At 31.4% G+C, this 7,752-nt stretch overlaps 1 long non-coding RNA gene across 2 annotated transcripts; it reads right to left on the bottom strand.

Moving 5' to 3' along the window:
• Positions 1-882: 882 nt before the first annotated feature.
• LOC104234870 (uncharacterized) lies at positions 883-6,305 on the bottom strand. Of its 2 annotated transcripts, none has more exons than XR_713077.2 (3): positions 5,652-6,305; positions 5,496-5,572; positions 883-4,957 (listed from the first exon to the last, which is right to left on the bottom strand). It is a non-coding gene; the product is annotated as an uncharacterized lncRNA (long non-coding RNA). The 2 variants fall into 2 exon arrangements; XR_713076.2 differs by having other exon boundaries at positions 1,096-4,957; positions 5,496-5,553; positions 5,652-6,282.
• Positions 6,306-7,752: the final 1,447 nt, after the last annotated feature.

Here is a 7,752-nt window from a genome sequence, read left to right on the forward strand (position 1 = left end):
GCTGCTATGCAAGCTTGGCATATCCATCAGTTATATGTGTATAATGTCTTCTTTCAGGGTGATTTTCATGATAAGCTGTATATGGAATTACCTCAGGGATTCTCAAGTCAGGGGGAACCCAAGCTAGTATGCACACTTCTCAAATCCATGTATGTATTAAAACAAGCCAGTAGGCAATGGAACTTGAAACTCACAAAGACATTATTGCAATCAGGCTTCAATCAGGGTAGTCTTGATCACTCCCTGTTTATCATAAAAGATAAGCAATGTAGTGGTGATACTTGTCTATGTAGATGACATGTTAGTCACTGGGAACAAACTGAAGATGATATAAGACACAAAGGAGTCATTGCACAAAGCTTTCAAAATTAAAGACTTGGGAGAGTTGAAATTTTTCCTAGGAATGGAATTCAACAGGTCAAGTAAAGGCATACTAGTGAATCAAAGAAAATATGCACTGGAGATTATATCTGATCTAGGCCTGGGAGATGCAAAACCATCCTGGACACCATTGGAAGTCAATGTGAAGTTGATAGTACAAGAGTATGATAAACTAATAGAGAAGAAAGATGATCCTATTCTTGCAGACATAAATCAGTATTAAAGGTTAATAGGAAAATTGTTGTATCTCACTTTGACAAGGCCAGATATTGCTTATGTTGTACAGACGCTGAGTCGGTTTTTACAACCACCAAAGAAATCCCATTGGGATGCAACCATGAGAGTAGCAAGATACATCAAAAGAGAGCCTGGTTTAGGAATTTTGTTCAGTAGTACAGGATCCAATAAACTCACTGTATACTGTGATACAGACTGGGCCTCTTGTCCAAATAAAAAAGATCAGTTTCAAGATTTCTAATCAAGTATGGGGATTCATTAGTGTTATGGAAGTCCAAGAAACAAAGCACAGTTTCTAAAAGTTCAGCAGAAGCAGAGTACAGAAGCATGGCAAATGCAGTTTCAAAAGTTGTTCGGTTAACTGCTCTATTGAAAGGAATTGGAAGCAGATGTTGCATTATCAGTTGATCTGTTTTGTGATAATAAGGCAGCTTTACAAATAGCTACAAATCCAATATATCACGAGAGAACCAAACATATTGAAAAAGACTGTCATTTTATTAAAGAGAAGATACAATTGGACCTAGTTAAAGCACAACATGTTGGATCAAAGGATCAGTTAGCAAACATTTTGACAAAAGGATTAAACAGGATACAACATGAATACTTGACCGGCAAGCTGGGAGTGCTAAACATCTTTGCACCTACCAGCTTGGGGGAGTGTAGAAGAAGGTGTTACTTAGTCGAGGGTATAATTGTAAATAGCTGTTAGAAAGTCGGCTAATTATGTTAGATATTGTTAGGAGTTAGTTAACACTATTACATTTTCTTATAAGTAGTTAGTATCGTACAACTGTTATTTATTCAGAACATTTTCATTCTGCTCATCAATATACAGAGCTTACATGTGCGCTCTTGTTCTCTCCCTCTTCTTCTCCCAATCTAGGGATTTCCATTGCTGATCTCGCTTAAACTTGACAACATAGTATAACTGCTCCAAAAAATAATAGCCGACAATATATATATTTTTTGTATATTAATATATAATATTAATATTCTATAAATATTTTTTGTATACGCGACTAGCAAATGTAATTATTTTTGGCTAAGCGGCTAAATGTGTAATTTGCCCAAAAAATCCAAAATAACTTAAATAAATAGGACCAATTTTGCAGATAGGAAGTGGGACTTCTTGGTGCAAATTCAGATTAATCGGGCCCCAAAGTAAGTATCAAACGTTCGGACGAAAAACTATGCTTATAGAAAAATGTGTTTACGTGAACATTTTGTTATCTCATCCTAATAAAAGAACAAAGTTTAAGAGGATTATTAACCCTGACACCACAAAGGGGTTTTTTGGGGGGGTGGGGGGAGGGAGGGTTTCAAAAGATTGAATAAAGAAACCATAGATGTTAAATACTTTTTTGAATTTGGTGATATTTCATCGACGAATGGAAGTCAATAAGACTCAAATAGCAATTGAATAGAGAAGTGTAACATTAACATGCCAATATCATAGGAATTAAAGAAAGCACAGTTGAGTTTATAAATAACAGGTTAAACTCCTATCAGAAAGCCATAACTTTATGTTCCATAATTGCATTTATATATAGAAACTGAAAGGAGTCTTCAATCTGAAACACTCATGGGCGATGAGTAATGGCATTCACAAGCAATGTGAGAATTATTTATAAGTAATGACTAAATATATAATCAAAATGGAGTACTTACCAGTTATGTAGATACCCACAATAAAAGAAAAGGAATAAGAAAAGCGTATAATGATTGTCAGGTTCATCACAAATCCAAGTAATATTGTTTGTCAGTGTTAACAAGAGATGCGAAATTAATAAATACACACACAGAAATTACAGATCATCTAAAACTTATATTGGGGTCTTCGCTTTGTCAGTTTAGGTAGGTCTCACTGTGCCTTTAGCAGCTTTTATCAAAGTCCTTGTGTGTGTGTGAAGAGGTCTCAAAAATGAGTAGTTTAATTTGAAGAATGACAACTCAACAGAAAATCTTACTTAACTAAGAATGAGAGTTTAAGCTTCTGTACAACTGACACTATTTTTACTATCATTCCATCTAAAAAATAATTATAGATAACTTAGATTAACAACCTAGAAATTAGACTAATATCCTGCTAGTTAAACAACACTAAGGGGCAATGATGAAGTCAGAAATTTCTTCAAGAGTGCTCAAATTTGAAAAACGTAAAAAATTCTCCGAAAAAGAATGTTCAATATATGTTATATACCTCTAAAACCTACTTACTTATATATACAGTATAATTAAGTAAATGTGGCTTCGCCCCTACTGAGGGGTTATTTGGTTGCAGGTATTAATAATATAGGGATTAATGCAGAAATTGTTTCTTGTTAAATATTTGGATTGTTGTCTTAAAAATTAGTATAGCAAGTCATAAATCAATAACAATTGCCTTTTCAGGTTGTGGTTTGTATGTTTGAAGGGATAGAGAAGAAAAATAATGGACTTTTCAAATATTTTATCCATATATAACTAGTAATGATATTGTTATTCTACCTTGATCTAGGTATAAAGTTGTACCAAATTAAGTTTTGGTATAAGTCAATACACGTATTAACTAATATGGACTGGAAAAAATCCTAGCAAATTAAAATGAGATAAAGTACCAAATTATATTCGATACTTGAATTATTCTGTAGTATAAAACTAGAAAGGCAATCATGCTGCACTGTCTACTCTAATACATGATTTATCATTTAGTATCTAGTAAGATTATTAGGTTTATGAGCTCACACAGTTGGTAGTTGATATTACTCTTCAAGATTTTCACAAGGAGAGTTGTTCATACATAATACTAAGTTAAATAATAATGCTCAAGAAGTTAGTGCATTGACATGAGGAAGGTGGCCTTCGGATTATGATAAAAGGAAGTTGAGTTACAAATCAGCAATTCCTTATATATTCTTGTAGTAAATCATCCTAAAATATGAAAGATTCTGAAATTCAGTAAATTATAAGCGGGTGTAGAACAAATTATACGAAATGCATCAACATACCCTCCTTTATAGTTAGAGTTATAGCTATAACTTCGGTAAAATCCAATAATTTTGGCTGAAACTTTATATTCCTGTTAGAAACCCATTGAATATATACAAGTAAATGATATAATCAGAACTAGGGGTGTATATGGACCGGGTTGGTTGGATTTTTATCAAAATTAAATCAAACCAACTATATCGGTTTGGATTGGTTCGGTTTTATCGGGATTTTCGGGTTTTTTATTACATGAACATTATTTCAATCTTACTTTGTTAAATTTTTTACAAGTAAATATATATTTAGTAAAAATTGAAAAAATTGACAAACATATGATCTATTAAAATATTCTTATAGGAGAATTTTCTTAGTAACACATGATAGTTAGTTTTGTAGTCACCTGACAATAATTTTTCGTTGATGTACACTTTCAAGGTTAATCGGATTTAATAATTAAAAATAAAATCAATATGGTACCTATATAATGATATATTCCATTTAAATTTAAATCATCGAAATGCCACTTAAAATTCGAAAAACAAAATATAAAAATTTAATAGATCTTGATATATGAATATGGAAGAACAAAGAGATTGACGCATTTTACTAACACTTGATAAGAAAGTGATCATACAACACATTATTTAAAGTTAATAAAATGAAAGCACTTTACATTTAACTAAATATTACATCCCATAAGAGAATCACAAATATTTCTAGACATTTTTTAATGAAAATTCTATAAAAAGTCTTAATAGTATATATAAAAATTAAATATTTCGATGTCGGTTTGGTTCGGGTTTTTTAATTCAATATCAAACCAAATCAAACCAAGCCTAGTCGGGTTTTTTAATTGGTTTGATTTGACTTTTCGGATTAGTATGGTTTTCCGATTCGTTTTGTACACCTTTAATCAGAACCCAATAAGCTGCCTTTTGTAGAATTCATAAATTCAAAATTCTAAAATCACTTATGTATGTAACAACATGCATTAGTAAAATCTGGGAGTTGCCAAGGAAATGCCAGCTGTATTGTGTGAAAAAAAGATTCACTAATAGTAACTATTGTAGTTTTGTCAACAATTCGTCAATCCCAAACTAATTGGAATTGACTTTATGAATCTTCACTATGGCTCCATTCGGACTTAGTGAAGTCTCATCTTTAAACTTTAATGATTACACTGTGTCATTCGTTAGTTACCACTAAAATATTTACCCATGATTTTATTATATGAACAAGAAAATTAAATCTCCATCGAACTCAGAATTTCATTTTAATTTATAATTAATGGTGAAAAAAAAATATAAGTTACCTGCTCATTTGTGTTCCCATCTTTTCTGCTGTTATCTTTGGTGGATACGCCCCTTCACTAATTAAAGCGGAAAATTGTATATATCACTTACAATATCGTAATGCTAATGAAGTAGCTTTAAAATCTATAAAGAATGAGAACGGAAAACGTAAATCAATTAAAAAGATAAAATTGTTGGTGTGGGTGAATTTAGAGCAAGCAAAAATCATTTTGTTTTTGTTTTACTTCTTTTGGTAGAAACAAGGAGATATCAGGCATATACCTAAAAACAAAATGGAAACAAACAACATATTGCTAATAGATCGAATTAGAGTTGAAGATGCGATCAATTTATAGATCCTTTTCATCATGTTACAATTTTTTGTGAAAAATATGCATTTATGAATAAAGGATAAAAGGAGCTTAGGGTTTAGACGTCTTCTAAAGCCCTAAATGACTTTTAGTCTGAATCTCCAAAAAAAAAAAAAAAAAACATAAAACACACAGATAAAATACATCCTAGACCTGTTTCTACACTTAATTACTACATAGATCTTGATGAAATTTACAAATAATAAGCTTAGGTTATTATATTCAAGAATAAGGAATTCCTTACCTTTGCTTTATCTCCAATGAGCTACCATTCAAGTCCAATCTTTGCCTGCTGCCTGAAACTAAACAACCCACCATATTCTGAAGATTATTATTAATTAAAAGGCTTATATATATAAAAGAGCATCAATAGTCTCAGTTTTCCCAAAATGTCATTCACCTGCACTTGAACCTGCACCTCCTTTGAATCCATTGTACTTTCATGTAGTCTTTATCATAATGGAGCCTCTTTTTACTTTATTTTTGGTTTCCTATTTTCTTTTCCATTACATGAGAGAAGGGGAAAGGGCATAGGCGAATCCAGAATAGAATTTGCAGTTTATGAGTTTTTATAACGATCTCAAGTAAATATATAATAAAGTAAGTAATTGGATTCACAATCAAATATTTATATACAAGTTATGTACAAATTAAAAGGTATTGAATTGGTAAACCCATACCTACTAGGTTGGATCCGCCTCCCTGGGAGGGGAAGGTAGATAGTGAAAATCAAGGGAAAAGTGAATAGTGAAAATTGAATTCACACCTATTATACGCGAAGAATTTTTACCTGATTAAAAAACCAAGGAAAAAATGGTGAAATTAAAGAGAGGAGAGTGATGTAGGAGGTGCAGGTGCAAATGCAGATAAAGGAAACACTTTGGTGTTTTCATTACTTGTTACTCTTCATTCCTAAACAGCAAATTGAAGGAATTTAGATCTCTTCTTAATATCTTCCTGGTGTGGTAGCTTTGCATTTCTTATATACAAAAGCTTCGTCTGATTTTCCGTCTTTTTCACACTTCATTGACAGTTGTCTTGTTAAATAGAATGTGTACACAGTAGTACTTTTTCAAAAATATCTGAGGAGTAAATATTTTTACACGTGAACAATTACTAGTATTATAAGATGAAAATAAATATTTTACAATAAGTGTATGTGTATTCCTTCATTTTTATCAATTTTAAAAGTTGGTTCATTCAATATCAAGGGTTTTAAAATGTGCTTCTTATTAGTGTTATAGTTTTGCTCCTATGCAGTACATTTTATACGTACGTGCACCAATCCTTATCAAGAATTAACAAGACATCATATATAATTCTGAACTTTGATTTTTTGAAGTTGAGACAAACCTCGTAAGCACATTTGTACAAGCGGTTAAAGCTAAAAAATAGTATTTGAAGCTGAAGTTTAAAAATAATTACATTTAGAACTTGCCGTTTGAAGGATAAAGGTTTTACTTGAAACAAATGTTAAGAACTTCTGAATGAAAATTATTACTATTACATTTGAAATACTCAAATATTTTAATCTTTTACCAATATTTGAATGTTAAAGTTTTTCTAAATATTAATAATAGCTAATTAATCAGTGTTTGCAATCTCATTCATGACCAAAGGTATCAACGTGATAAAAGGCTGTACAATGTAGGGAATTAGGTCAAGGGTGGAGTATGTGTGTGAGGTATAGTGGAGAAGGACATTATGAGACGTGGGGGCAGGGGCAAGCAACTATTAGGGGTCGTTTCGTTACAATGGTGGGGCTAGGATATTTCATGGGATGGGATATGTTACGGGATTAGTTATCCCACTTTTTATATGAAATAATTAATTTTATCATTTTAGTGTAAAAGTTATTCTAGGATTACTTCGAATCATACATAGGCTAAAGTTAATCTCAAATTTTATCCCGCGATTTATTATTCTTATTACATGTGCCAAACGACCTTTTAGAATTTAAGTTATGTGCATTGTCCGTCTAAGAGTATGTACGTGATTAAATTATTTGTAAAGTAATTATAAAATTTGATAAAATTGATAACTAATCTTCTGCTAGTATAAGTTAAATTATGCGCTCCTATCGATTAGTTCAAAAAAATTATATTATTATTATATATTTATATTAGGGTTGACTGTCTATATCATACTCCTTTGAGATACATCACTTTTTCAGATCCTGCCGGAAGGTTAGATACTTTATGCTCCCTGCTGCCTTTTTTTTATTATTGTATATAATTTAATAAAGGTCAAATACATATACAACTCATCCAACTTGGCATCATTCTTCATTTTGGCACTTTATTTCTACCTTGTTCCATTTTGGTGCTCAAACTCTATTTTATATGTTCCATTTTGGCCCTCCAACTTTATTTCTTATGTTCCATTTTAACACAAAAGTTGAAATCAGTACAAAAAATATAGCGCTTGTGTATACACAAATATGAGGTGTAATAAATATCCAATTAAATGTTGTCACCTGGTTTTTCATCCATATCAAACGG

This window comes from Nicotiana sylvestris, chromosome 11 (assembly GCF_000393655.2).
Source record: "Nicotiana sylvestris chromosome 11, ASM39365v2, whole genome shotgun sequence".
Lineage (NCBI taxonomy): Eukaryota > Viridiplantae > Streptophyta > Magnoliopsida > Solanales > Solanaceae > Nicotiana > Nicotiana sylvestris.